The sequence below is a fragment of the Lemur catta genome, chromosome 19 (assembly GCF_020740605.2).
Source record: "Lemur catta isolate mLemCat1 chromosome 19, mLemCat1.pri, whole genome shotgun sequence".
Taxonomy (NCBI): domain Eukaryota; kingdom Metazoa; phylum Chordata; class Mammalia; order Primates; family Lemuridae; genus Lemur; species Lemur catta.
Genome location: NC_059146.1, coordinates 28479796 through 28494225, shown reverse-complemented (window position 1 = coordinate 28494225; position 14430 = coordinate 28479796).

Genomic DNA, 14430 nt, shown 5'->3' with positions numbered 1-14430 from the left:
CCCTCAAGGCACCAATCATTGGTAGCTATTTCCCCCTGGAGCTTCCCCCATGGAGGCCCGAGGGTCTCAAACGTCCTCAGGACTCGACTCTAGAATTTCACCCCCTGAAACCTCCCCATTCCCTAAACCCAGGAAGGCTGGGAGCCCTCAGCAGCCCAGACCCCACGGCGATCTCCTCCCCCATCCCAAGGCTCTCTTCACACTGAGACCCCTCCCCTCCTCAAGTACAGGCAGAGAATCACCCCAACCCGAGCAGGACATCCCCACACAAACAGGCAGGAGGCCACACTGCGGGTAAATAACACTTTATTTCTGTGTTGCCTTTGTCGGGGAGGCAGAGTGGGTGAGATGAAGAAAGCACCCACGATGGACATTTCTGAGTCGTCGATGACACCACACGTGCATTATCAGCTCAGCAAACGATACAAAGTGTATTTGATCTCCCAAACTGGTTAAGGTAACGTGTGGGATTTATAATTCGTCATTCATCTACAGTCTTTGTGGTTCATTTTTTAATTTCATTTGCATTCACATGTAATTGTTTCCTAGATTCCTTTTTGTCACGTTTTACGTAGTATCATTTTCCAAATCATAGGTAATGCCGTTTTTTCCATTTTACGACGAAGTGCAGACACGGCAAAGGATTTATAAGCAACAATTAAACCACACTTGCTGGCAGTGGGCGACGATGCATCCTCTTTTCAAAGAAATACATGATTTTGTTTTGGACAAATTTAATATAAAAATAATATAAAAATGAAGCTGTTTTGTTTAGTACAAGTATCAGCAACTCACGGATTATAATCATAGTCACCAATTTTAAGATCATTTCCTTTTCCATTGGCCATGTAATTGCTTCAGTGAACTGATCGGTCAGGAATTTTGTCATCTCAAGCACTTCCTCTAGTAAAATTGCAATAATTATTTTCATTATAAATGGAAAAAGTGAATATATGAAAAACGATTTAAAAGACTTAAAAGAAATTGAAAAAACTGAGAAATTAAATTGATAATTAAATCGAAGGTACTTCATTAGGCAAGAAAAAGCTAGAACAAAAATAATTAACAAGCACAAGCAGAAAAGAAAGGAATGCATAATTAATCTGCTCACGGTATGCACCAACTAATGCTCTGACTTCTCTAGGAAGAGCGGCGGCTTTATAAGTCACTCAGCATTGACTCAATCCTGTAAAGGCCTGCTGAAAATTTATTGACATGAAGATTAGTAGGAGAAAGAAATAAAACTTATAAATGGATGCCTTCTGAATGAACACTGAAAGATGCAGGGAAGTGGTCCAACTTTTATATTTACAGTATGGACAGCTGTGTGGCAGAAAAACTGAAAAAAGGTGCTAAAAAAGTGCACATTTTTGGGTACGTTTAGAATACAGACTGCTGTGTGGCAGGCACACCCAAACAAAGATGACATAAAAACTGCAACTTTTTGGGTGTGTTTAGAATACGGACAGCTGTGTGGCAGGCACTGTTGCCGCCCGATTGCAGAACGGGGGATGAACACAGAAAGAAACACACAGACACACAAAGACGGCACAAGATTGCAGTGCCGACAGCACCAGTCATTTTATTTTTATACTCTTTCTGTCCAGCAGCTACTTCCTGGTACCTGACTATCTTTAGTGCCTTGAGGTAACATGTTCCATTCCTTCTGGGCGATTGCTCAAGGGAGGCAGATGTTTGCATCTTAACCTCTTGACCTCATCACCATGTGCAGGACAATTAGACCCCTTGGCTTGCGTGCAAGACCTCAGGCCCTTGGCTATCTGCCCTAGGGAACAGGTTGTTTGTTCAACAGGCTCTGTCCGGACCTATTGACCTCTGGCTCCAAGAAGCACGTCCAGCTTGGCTGACTCTGGGCAAAAGCCAATTCCTGCCCAGGGACAGTCCCTACAGGCACACCGAAAGAAAAGTGCAAAAAAAAAAAACTCTGGAACTTTTTGGGTATTTTTAGAGTATGGACAGCTGTGTGCCAGGCACACCCAGAGAAAGGTGCCAGAAAAACTCTGTAACTTTTAGGGTATGTTTAGAGTATGGACAGCTGTGTGGCATTTTATGACAAAGTGCACACATGGCAAAGGATTTATAAGTAATCATTAAACCACACTTACTTGTGGTGGGTGACGATGCATCCAGTTTTTGAAGAAATACCTGATTGTGTTTTGGACACATTTAATATAAATCTGGTGATATAAAAATGAAGATGTTTTGTTTAGTACAAACATCAGCATCTCATGAATTATAAACATAGTCACCAGCTTTAAGATAATTTCCTCTTCCATTGGGCATGTTATTGCTCCAGTGAACTAATCAGTTAGGAATTTTCTCATCACAGGCACTTTCATCTAGTAAAATTTCAATAATCATTTTCATTATAAATGGAAAAAGTGAATACACGAAAAACTATTTTAAAAAGTAAAAAACAATTAAAAGAACTGAGAAATTAAATTGATAATCAAATCAAAGGTACTTCATTAGGCAAAAAAAAAAAAAAAAAACTAGAACAAAAGTAATTAAAAACCACCACCAGAAAAAAAAAAGGAATGCATAATTTGTCTGCTCATGGTGTCCACCAGTTGGTGCTCATGGTGACTTCTCCAGGAAAAGCGGTGGCTTGACTCAATCCTGTAAAGCCCTGCTGAGAATTTATTGACGTGAAGATTAATAGGAGAAAGAATGAAAACTTATAAATGGATTCCTTCAGAATGAACACTCAAAGATGCAGAGAAAATGGTCCAACTTTTATGTTTGGAGTATGGACAGCTGTGTGGCAGGCACACCCAAAGAAAGGTGCAGGTGAAACTGTCCAAATTTTATGTTTAGAGTATAGACAGTTGTGTACAAATATGATTGGAGAAAAAGGGCATGAGCTAATTCTAACAGGCTGAGTCATTGAACCAGAAAGGCTTTTTTATTTAGATTCTGCTTGACCTCTGAGTGTGCCTTCGCCCCTTCTGGGTGCAGGGCAAGGCTCTTTCTGGTATGTGGTTTTACAGTAAAGCAAAGTAAAAGGAAAATAGGTCAGATAACTACTTTATGGCCATTTTACATAGATAATTTTAGGTTTTGTGGCCAGCTTTCAGAAAAAAGTGGTTCTGGCCTCTACGACCTCCCTAGGGCAGAGGGAGTCTGGTTGTTCTGGCTAGCTTCAGGGAAGAACTGGCACAAGAGGCAGGCAGACAAGGCAAAGTCAGAAAACTTTTGCTTCTGAAGCCTTCACTTTAAGTTAGTTTTTTGAATCCCATCAATATAAGATCACCTGACTGTAGACTGAGAGGAAAAAACCTTCAGGGCCAATTGTTAGTGTAAGGTTTTGGATAGGCCGGCACCAGAGAAAGAAACATGAGCAGAGTTGAAAGGGGTAAGCAATGAGGCTTTATTGGGGCACTCCCGGGCGAGGTTCACGGGCCCCAAGAGAGAGAGACCCGGGAAGTCACATTGCCCAGAAGTCTGAGTGCGTTTATATATGTTTTTATGGATAGGGGTAAGAGTTTCTTTGTCAGGAAGATTTATGGTGGGGGAGAGAAAGGAATTTTCCGTTGCAGTTTTAGGGCTGGTATTGAGAAATACGAGGGGCCGGTGGTATGTGTGGACTCTAGGAACTGAGACTCTTATCAGGGTAACCATCCAGGTGTGGTCGTCTTTTAACTTAGCTGGGCCTTGCAGGCATTGTCCTTGGCAGGTCTCATGGGCTTCTTCTTTTTCCATTAGGGAGGGGAGGGGTGCCTGCCACCAGCCTTACACGTGGCAGTTTGATTTTTTTAAAAAACCTCTTTACCCTTTTTTTTCCTTCAGTTCAAAATGAGTCACTCATCATGCCTGTTAATACAACAGGAAGTGGTCCTGACCAATAAGTGCGTGACACACTGATAGGGGCCATTTTCTGTCTAAAGTCACCGCCCCCAAAGAGATCGGAGCCCATGTTGGCTAATGGTGCCAACGTGAGAGGTGGAGAGAGGCAGTGGGACCCTCACATTGGGTTAGGGGAGCATAAGGAGGTCTGACTATGGGGACAAGACCTGACCATGATCAAGGACACAGGACAAGTGCCCAGGAAAAGGGTGATGTTTACTAAATGTGGTGTTTATGAACACAGTACATTTTGAAGTTCATGTAATTCTGTGCTGGGCTGAATAAGGGGCCCCCATTTAACTGGGAACTGTTGCCTGTGCCCTGGAAAAGTTACCTGCTATGGCAGAAGGGCTTTTGCAACGGGGAGAAAGTGTAATATCTTAATATTGGGAGATTCTGCTGGATTATCTGACTAGAGTCTAAAGGGATCACACGTGTCTTTGTAAGGGAGAGGCAGAGAGTGACTTTAGCCCAGAAGAGGAAGAAGGCGATGTGAGTCTGGGTCAGGGAAAAATGGCCATGTCGGGTGGGGGCTGTGAGGCAAAGATGGGCGTGGTCTCTAGAAGCGGGAAAAGGCAAAGGCTCCTCACCTCAGCAGCCCTAAGTGCCAGCCTTGACTTCATGACATACAAGGAAAACATAAGGCATCCTTAGCAAGCCAGTGGTGGAGAGAGCTGCCCTCTAGTGGACAGAGAGATCCCAGCAGCTCTTATCCCTGAATGTGGCCTCACTGGGCACCCGACTGGGCACCTGCCCTAGCCTGGTCCTAAAAGCGGACATTTGGGCTCTCACCACTTGGCTGTCTTTGTTGTTTTCTCAAAGTCGGTGTGGGTCTCCTACAGAGGATCCACACACAGGTCACGGGGATTGAGAAGTAGAATCCCCCCTCTGAGTTGTCTTGCTTTTACGCTTACACGTGTTGAGTCTGGTCTGGATGCTTGGGAGACCTGTCTGGAGGTTTGGGGTGGAGAGCAGGAGTGGACCGTGAGGTGGGGCCTGGAAGAATGGGCTCTGAGAAGGCCAACTGGGCATGGGACAGTGTGAAGCTTGAGTAAGGATTTGGGGTATTGGGTGAGATTTGGGGTTTCGAGGCTCTAAGGGGTCCAGTGAGGAGGGCTTTCATTGGAGGAGCTCAGGATGAGCCTGTGGACTCCGAGTGGGGGGTCGGCCCACCTGGTAAGGGAAGAGCAACTGAGCTTTTGCAGTGAAGTCGAGGATGACGTTCTTCCAACTTGGACAGAGCTGAGGAGTGAGATGTGGACATGAGGGAAGGATAATTTTCTGGAAGTCACAGGTTAACGCCCTGACATTGGGGTTAGGAAGGGCCACCAGATGCACAGGCTGACTCTGCCATCAGCCAGAGCACACAGGCAAGGGGGAGAGCAGAATTCAGGAGAGTCTTGCAGGCCAGAGAGCCAGGAGGAACTGGAGGATGACAGGGTACCCTGGATGAAGACTTGAGGTGAGGGCATTAAGGGATTCAAGCCAGGAAGGATGTTTGTGCATGAGGGAGTCAGACTGGAAAACGTTCTCGAACTGTTGCCTGGGAAATGTACTAAATTCTGGAGAATCTGGAGTTGTTTATGTTTTGTTTTGTTTTTGCGTGGTGCTGGGTTTTGGTGTCCACGTTCCTGCCAGGTAGATAAGGAGCTTGCTTTTACAGCACACCATATAAATAAAAGCAAGAACAAAGACCACATATGATCCTCTCAATAGATGTAGAAAAAGTTTGTGATGAAATTCACCACTTTTTTGATAAAAACTCTTAACAAAATAGACATAGATGGATCATACCTCAAAATTGTTAAAGCCATATAGGATAAATCCACAGCCAATATCATACTGAATGGGGAAAAATGGAAAGCATTCCCTCTTGGAACTGGAACCAGACAAGGTTGCCCCATATCTGCACTTCTATTCAACATAGTGCTGGAAGTCCTTGCCAGAGCAATCAGACAAGAGTGGGGAATCCAGAGTATCCAAATCTGGCCAGAAGAGGTCAGACTCTCACTCTTTGCTGACAATATGATATTATATCTAGAAAACCCCAAGGATTCAACCAAAAGACTCCTGGAATTGATACATGAATTCAGTAAAGTCTCAGAACACAAAATCAATGCACACAAATCAGTGGTGTTCATATATGCCAATAACAGTCAAGCCGAAAATCAAATCAAAGACTATCTTTAGTGCCTTGAGGTAACATGTTCCATTCCTTCTGGGCGATTGCTCAAGGGAGGCAGATGTTTGCACATTAATCTCTTGACCTCATCACCGTGTGCAGGACAATGAGACAACTTGGCTTGCGTGCAAGACCTCAGGCCCTTGGCTATCTGCCCTAGGGAACAGTTTGCAACTTTTTGGGTATGTTTAGAATATGGACAGCTGTGTGGCAGGCACACCCAAAGAATAGTGCAAAAAAAAACCTGCAACTTTTTGAGTGTGTTTACAGTATGGACAGCTGTGTGGCAGGTACCACAAAGAAAGTGCCAAAAAAAAAAAAAAAAACTCTGCAACTTTTTGGGTATGGTTAGAACACGGACAGCTGTGTGACAGGAACACCCAAAGAAACGTGTCAGAAAAACGCTGCAACTTTTTGTGTATGTTTAGAATACGGACAGCTGTGTGGGAAGCCCAGCCAAAGAAAGATGCCAGAAAAACGCTGCAACTTTTAGGGTATGTATAGAGTATGGACAGCTGTGTGGCACGCACACCCAAAGAAAGGTGGAAGCAAAACCCTGCAACTTTTTGGGTATGTTAAGGGTATGGACAGCTGTATGGCAGGGACACCCAAACAAAAATGCAAAAAAAAGAAAAAAACTCTGCAACTTTTGGGTATGTTTACAGTATGGAAAGCTGTGTGGCAAGTAACACAAAGAAAAGTGCCAAAAAAAAAAAACCCTCTGCAACTTTTTGTGTATGTTTAGAATATGGACAGCTGTGTGGCAGGCACACCCAAGAAAGGTGCCAGAGAAAGTGCAACTTTTTGGGTATGTTTAGAGTATGGACAGCTGTGTGGCATTTTACGACAGTGCAGACACGGCAAAGGATTTATAAGTAATCATTAAACCATACTTAGTTGTGGTGGGTGACGATGCATCCAGTTTTTGAAGAAATACCTGATTTTGTTTCGGACATATTTAATATAAATCTGGTGATATAAAAATGAAGCTGTTGTCTTTAGTACAAACATCAGGATCTCATGGATTATAAACGTAGTCACCAGCTTTAAGATCATTTCCTTTTCCATTGGCCATGTTATTGCTCCAGTGAACTCATCAGTTAGGAATTTTCTCATGGCAGGCACTTCGTCTAGTAAAATTTCAAGAATCATTTTCATTATAAATGGAAAATGTGAATACATGAAAAATGATTTTAAAAAGAAAAAAAAATTAAAAGAACTGAGAAATTAAATTGATAATTAAATCAAAGGTACTTCATTAGGCAAAAAAGCCTAGAACAAAAGTAATAAAAAACCACGACCAGAAAAAAAACGAATGCATAGATTGTCGGCTCATGGTGTCCACCAACTAATGCTGTGACTTCACCAGGAAGAACGGCGGCTTTATAAGTCACTCAGCATTGACTCAATCCTGTAAAGACCTGCTGAGAATTTATTGACATGAAGATTAATAGGAGAAACTATTAAAATTTATAAATGATGCTTTCAGAATGAACACTCAAAGATGCAGAGAAAATGGTCCAACTTTTATGTTTGGAGTATGGACAGCTGTGAGGCAGGCACACCCAAAGAAAGGTGCAGGTGAAACTGTCCAAATTTTACGTTTAGAGTATAGACAGTTGTGTAGAAATATGATTGGAGAAAAAGGGTATGAGCTAATTCTAACAGGCTGAGTCGCAGAACCAGTAAGGCTTTTTATATTTAGATTCTGCTTGACCTCTGAGTGCGCCTTCTTCCCTTCTGGGTGCAGGGCAATGCTCTTGCTGGTATGCGGTTTTACAGCAAAAAAAAGTAAAAGGAAAATAGGTCTGATAATTACTTTATGGCCATTTTCCATAGATAACTTTGATTTTCTGGCCAGCTTTCAGAAAGAAGGGGTTCTGGCTTTTACGACCTGCCTTGCGTAGAGGGAGTCTGGTTGCTATGGCTAGCTTCAGGGAAGAATTGGCACAAGAGGCAGGCAGACAAGGCAAAGTCAGAAAATTTTTCCTTCTGAAGCCTTCGCTTTAAGTTAGTTTTTTGAATCCCATGAATATAAGATCACCTGACTGTAGACTGAAAGGAAAAAACCTTCAGGGCCAATTGTTAGCACCTCAAACACTGACACAAAGTGGCAACATGCTTTTTGCATGAGGATCAAGATTAAGCTGTTTTAAAAACAATCTAAATAGTCTCAAAACAATTTTTTTGGGGGGTGTAAACTTGAGTACATGAAATATTTATGAAGAGTAAGACTGTTTTGAGATTCTGTTGGATTTTAACCATCATTCTCTTTTCGTCTTAAAATAAATTACTACACAAAAATTAATAATTTAGGAATATTTTTCTAGGCCAAAACTTTGTTACAGCAACATAATTTACACATAACTGGCTACCTTGTAAAGAGTGGGACAAAAATGGACAAGAGCAGGGGAAAACTAAAGCTTCCAATTTAAGTTCTTCTAACTACAACTTCTAGGATACTTTGAATCCCTAACGGTACTGTTAATATCAGATGATAGTGAGAAAGAAACACCTTTTGTGTTCCTCTCTAAAGACATTGAATCGGTGGAAGTAAACTATACCTGCAGTTAGGATTAAAGGACCAAAAACAAAGTATTTTCATAAATGTCTGACCATAAGTTTGGGGTTTTTTTTTTTTTTGGTTTTTTTTTGCTCTACTTGGTGTTTGATTTATTCTAATTTGCTGACACTTAGGCACATTTGCATTTTTACTTTAAAATTAAACACATAGGTATTTTTTTGTTGGTAACTCAGATTTAGTGATTATCATTAGGCCAAATATTAAATTTACTTATCAAAAATCACACGTTATTTTGTCTTTGGCTGAGTTTATATTTTCATAACCTTATGTCAAATCTTGACACCTCAAGAACATGAAAATGTCCAGTAAAATCCAGGCAAAAAACAAACCTGTGCTGACAATTGACAACATTGCTTTACTAAATACACCTTTACTAAATACACTACATTGCTTTACTAAATACACCTTTTTATTTTTTAATACTAACCCAGCTTATTTACCAAAGATTACTAAATTCATGTGGATCATTTGGGTTTGTTTAATTTATGAGTCCTCCCTTATTTCTAAGCCAGTCTGGAACCATGTAAGCACAAACATGTAATATATGGACATACACAAAACATACCTAAACATATACGCTCTCTCACACGCACACAAAGTTCTCATAGATTTTACCCCAGAACTCCAGCCATAATATGGTAACACAAACTCACCAGTCTGTGAAAGGCAGCTGGATCCAAATTTCTTCTGATGAAACTGGAACTTGCTCACATGGCAAACTTTAGTTGCCCTGATAAGTAACCTAATGAGGCCTGTGCATCAAAGTCCTGGGTAAAGTAATTTCCATGGCATTTTGATTTTTTAAAAAAGCTCTTTACCCTTTTTTTCCCTTCAGTTCAAAATGAGTCACTCATCATGGGCGTTAATACAACAGGAAGTGGTCCTCACGAATAAGTGCGTGACACACTGACAGGAGCCATTTTCTATCTAAAGTCACTGCCCCCAAAGAGATCGGTGCCCATGTTGGCTAATGGCGCCCTTGTCAGAGGTGGAGAGAGGCAGTGGGACCCTCACATTGGGTTAGGGGAGCATAAGGAGGTCTGACTATGGGGACAAGACCTGACCATGATCAAGGACACAGGACAAGTGCCCAGGAAAACGATGGTGTTTACTAAGCGTGGTGTTTATGATCACGGAACATTTTGAAGTTCTTCTAATTCCGTGCTGGGCTGAATAAGGGGCCCCCATTTAACTGGGAACTGTTGCCTGTGCCCTGGGAAAGTTACCTGCTGTGGCAGAAGGGCTTTTGCAACGGGGAGAAAGTGTAATATCCTAATATTGGGAGATTCTGCTGGATTATCTGACTAGAGCCTAATGGGATCACACGTGTCTTTGTAAGGGAGAGGCAGAGAGTGACTTGAGTCCAGAAGAGGAAGAAGGCCATGTGAGTCTGGGTCAGGGAGAAATGGCCATGTCGGGTGGGGGCTGTGAGGCAAAGATGGATGTGGTCTCTAGAAGCGGGAAAAGGCAAAGGCTCCTCACCTCAGCAGCCCTAAGTGCCAGCCTTGACTTCATGACATACAAGGAAAACATAAGGCATCCTTAGCAAGCCAGTGGTGGAGAGAGCTGCCCCCTAGTGTACAGAGAGATCCCAGCAGCTCTTATCCCTGAATGTGGCCTCACTGGGCACCCGACTGGGCACCTGCCCTAGCCTGGTCCTAAAAGCGGACATTTGGGCTCTCACCACTTGGCTGTCTTTGTTGTTTTCTCAAAGTCGGTGTGGGTCTCCTACAGAGGATCCACACACAGGTCACGGGGATTGAGAAGTAGAATCCCCCCTCTCAGTTGTCTTGCTTTTACGCTTACACGTGTTGAGTCTGGTCTGGATGCTTGGGAGACCTGTCTGGAGGTTTGGGGTGGAGAGCAGGAGTGGGCCGTGAGGTGGGGCCTGGAAGAATGGGCTCTGAGAAGGCCAACTGGGCATGGGACAGTGTGAAGCTTGAGTAAGGATTTGGGGTATTGGGTGAGATTTGGGGTTTCGAGGCTCTAAGGGGTCCAGTGAGGAGGGCTTTCATTGGAGGAGCTCAGGATGAGCCTGTGGACTCCGAGTGGGGGGTCGGCCCACCTGGTAAGGGAAGAGCAACTGAGCTTTTGCAGTGAAGTCGAGGATGACGTTCTTCCAACTTGGACAGAGCTGAGGAGTGAGATGTGGACATGAGGGAAGGATAATTTTCTGGAAGTCACAGGTTAACGCCCTGACATTGGGGTTAGGAAGGGCCACCAGATGCACAGGCTGACTCTGCCATCAGCCAGAGCACACAGGCAAGGGGGAGAGCAGAATTCAGGAGAGTCTTGCAGGCCAGAGAGCCAGGAGGAACTGGAGGATGACAGGGTACCCTGGATGAAGACTTGAGGTGAGGGCATTAAGGGATTCAAGCCAGGAAGGATGTTTGTGCATGAGGGAGTCAGACTGGAAAACGTTCTCGAACTGTTGCCTGGGAAATGTACTAAATTCTGGAGAATCTGGAGTTGTTTATGTTTTGTTTTGTTTTTGCGTGGTGCTGGGTTTTGGTGTCCACGTTCCTGCCAGGTAGATAAGGAGCTTGCTTTTACAGCACACCATATAAATAAAAGCAAGAACAAAGACCACATATGATCCTCTCAATAGATGTAGAAAAAGTTTGTGATGAAATTCACCACTTTTTTGATAAAAACTCTTAACAAAATAGACATAGATGGATCATACCTCAAAATTGTTAAAGCCATATAGGATAAATCCACAGCCAATATCATACTGAATGGGGAAAAATGGAAAGCATTCCCGCTTGGAACTGGAACCAGACAAGGTTGCCCCATATCTGCACTTCTATTCAACATAGTGCTGGAAGTCCTTGCCAGAGCAATCAGACAAGAGTGGGGAATCCAGAGTATCCAAATCTGGCCAGAAGAGGTCAGACTCTCACTCTTTGCTGACAATATGATATTATATCTAGAAAACCCCAAGGATTCAACCAAAAGACTCCTGGAATTGATACATGAATTCAGTAAAGTCTCAGAACACAAAATCAATGCACACAAATCAGTGGTGTTCATATATGCCAATAACAGTCAAGCCGAAAATCAAATCAAAGACTATCTTTAGTGCCTTGAGGTAACATGTTCCATTCCTTCTGGGCGATTGCTCAAGGGAGGCAGATGTTTGCACATTAATCTCTTGACCTCATCACCGTGTGCAGGACAATGAGACAACTTGGCTTGCGTGCAAGACCTCAGGCCCTTGGCTATCTGCCCTAGGGAACAGTTTGCAACTTTTTGGGTATGTTTAGAATATGGACAGCTGTGTGGCAGGCACACCCAAAGAATAGTGCAAAAAAAAACCTGCAACTTTTTGAGTGTGTTTACAGTATGGACAGCTGTGTGGCAGGTACCACAAAGAAAGTGCCAAAAAAAAAAAAAAAAACTCTGCAACTTTTTGGGTATGGTTAGAACACGGACAGCTGTGTGACAGGAACACCCAAAGAAACGTGTCAGAAAAACGCTGCAACTTTTTGTGTATGTTTAGAATACGGACAGCTGTGTGGGAAGCCCAGCCAAAGAAAGATGCCAGAAAAACGCTGCAACTTTTAGGGTATGTATAGAGTATGGACAGCTGTGTGGCACGCACACCCAAAGAAAGGTGGAAGCAAAACCCTGCAACTTTTTGGGTATGTTAAGGGTATGGACAGCTGTATGGCAGGGACACCCAAACAAAAATGCAAAAAAAAGAAAAAAACTCTGCAACTTTTGGGTATGTTTACAGTATGGAAAGCTGTGTGGCAAGTAACACAAAGAAAAGTGCCAAAAAAAAAAAAACCTCTGCAACTTTTTGTGTATGTTTAGAATATGGACAGCTGTGTGGCAGGCACACCCAAGAAAGGTGCCAGAGAAAGTGCAACTTTTTGGGTATGTTTAGAGTATGGACAGCTGTGTGGCATTTTACGACAGTGCAGACACGGCAAAGGATTTATAAGTAATCATTAAACCATACTTAGTTGTGGTGGGTGACGATGCATCCAGTTTTTGAAGAAATACCTGATTTTGTTTCGGACATATTTAATATAAATCTGGTGATATAAAAATGAAGCTGTTGTCTTTAGTACAAACATCAGGATCTCATGGATTATAAACGTAGTCACCAGCTTTAAGATCATTTCCTTTTCCATTGGCCATGTTATTGCTCCAGTGAACTCATCAGTTAGGAATTTTCTCATGGCAGGCACTTCGTCTAGTAAAATTTCAAGAATCATTTTCATTATAAATGGAAAATGTGAATACATGAAAAATGATTTTAAAAAGAAAAAAAAATTAAAAGAACTGAGAAATTAAATTGATAATTAAATCAAAGGTACTTCATTAGGCAAAAAAGCCTAGAACAAAAGTAATAAAAAACCACGACCAGAAAAAAAACGAATGCATAGATTGTCGGCTCATGGTGTCCACCAACTAATGCTGTGACTTCACCAGGAAGAACGGCGGCTTTATAAGTCACTCAGCATTGACTCAATCCTGTAAAGACCTGCTGAGAATTTATTGACATGAAGATTAATAGGAGAAACTATTAAAATTTATAAATGATGCTTTCAGAATGAACACTCAAAGATGCAGAGAAAATGGTCCAACTTTTATGTTTGGAGTATGGACAGCTGTGAGGCAGGCACACCCAAAGAAAGGTGCAGGTGAAACTGTCCAAATTTTACGTTTAGAGTATAGACAGTTGTGTAGAAATATGATTGGAGAAAAAGGGTATGAGCTAATTCTAACAGGCTGAGTCGCAGAACCAGTAAGGCTTTTATATTTAGATTCTGCTTGACCTCTGAGTGCGCCTTCTTCCCTTCTGGGTGCAGGGCAATGCTCTTGCTGGTATGCGGTTTTACAGCAAAAAAAAGTAAAAGGAAAATAGGTCTGATAATTACTTTATGGCCATTTTCCATAGATAACTTTGATTTTCTGGCCAGCTTTCAGAAAGAAGGGGTTCTGGCTTTTACGACCTGCCTTGCGTAGAGGGAGTCTGGTTGCTATGGCTAGCTTCAGGGAAGAATTGGCACAAGAGGCAGGCAGACAAGGCAAAGTCAGAAAATTTTTCCTTCTGAAGCCTTCGCTTTAAGTTAGTTTTTTGAATCCCATGAATATAAGATCACCTGACTGTAGACTGAAAGGAAAAAACCTTCAGGGCCAATTGTTAGCACCTCAAACACTGACACAAAGTGGCAACATGCTTTTTGCATGAGGATCAAGATTAAGCTGTTTTAAAAACAATCTAAATAGTCTCAAAACAATTTTTTTGGGGGGTGTAAACTTGAGTACATGAAATATTTATGAAGAGTAAGACTGTTTTGAGATTCTGTTGGATTTTAACCATCATTCTCTTTTCGTCTTAAAATAAATTACTACACAAAAATTAATAATTTAGGAATATTTTTCTAGGCCAAAACTTTGTTACAGCAACATAATTTACACATAACTGGCTACCTTGTAAAGAGTGGGACAAAAATGGACAAGAGCAGGGGAAAACTAAAGCTTCCAATTTAAGTTCTTCTAACTACAACTTCTAGGATACTTTGAATCCCTAACGGTACTGTTAATATCAGATGATAGTGAGAAAGAAACACCTTTTGTGTTCCTCTCTAAAGACATTGAATCGGTGGAAGTAAACTATACCTGCAGTTAGGATTAAAGGACCAAAAACAAAGTATTTTCATAAATGTCTGACCATAAGTTTGGGGTTTTTTTTTTTTTTGGTTTTTTTTTGCTCTACTTGGTGTTTGATTTATTCTAATTTGCTGACACTTAGGCACATTTGCATTTTTACTTTAAAATT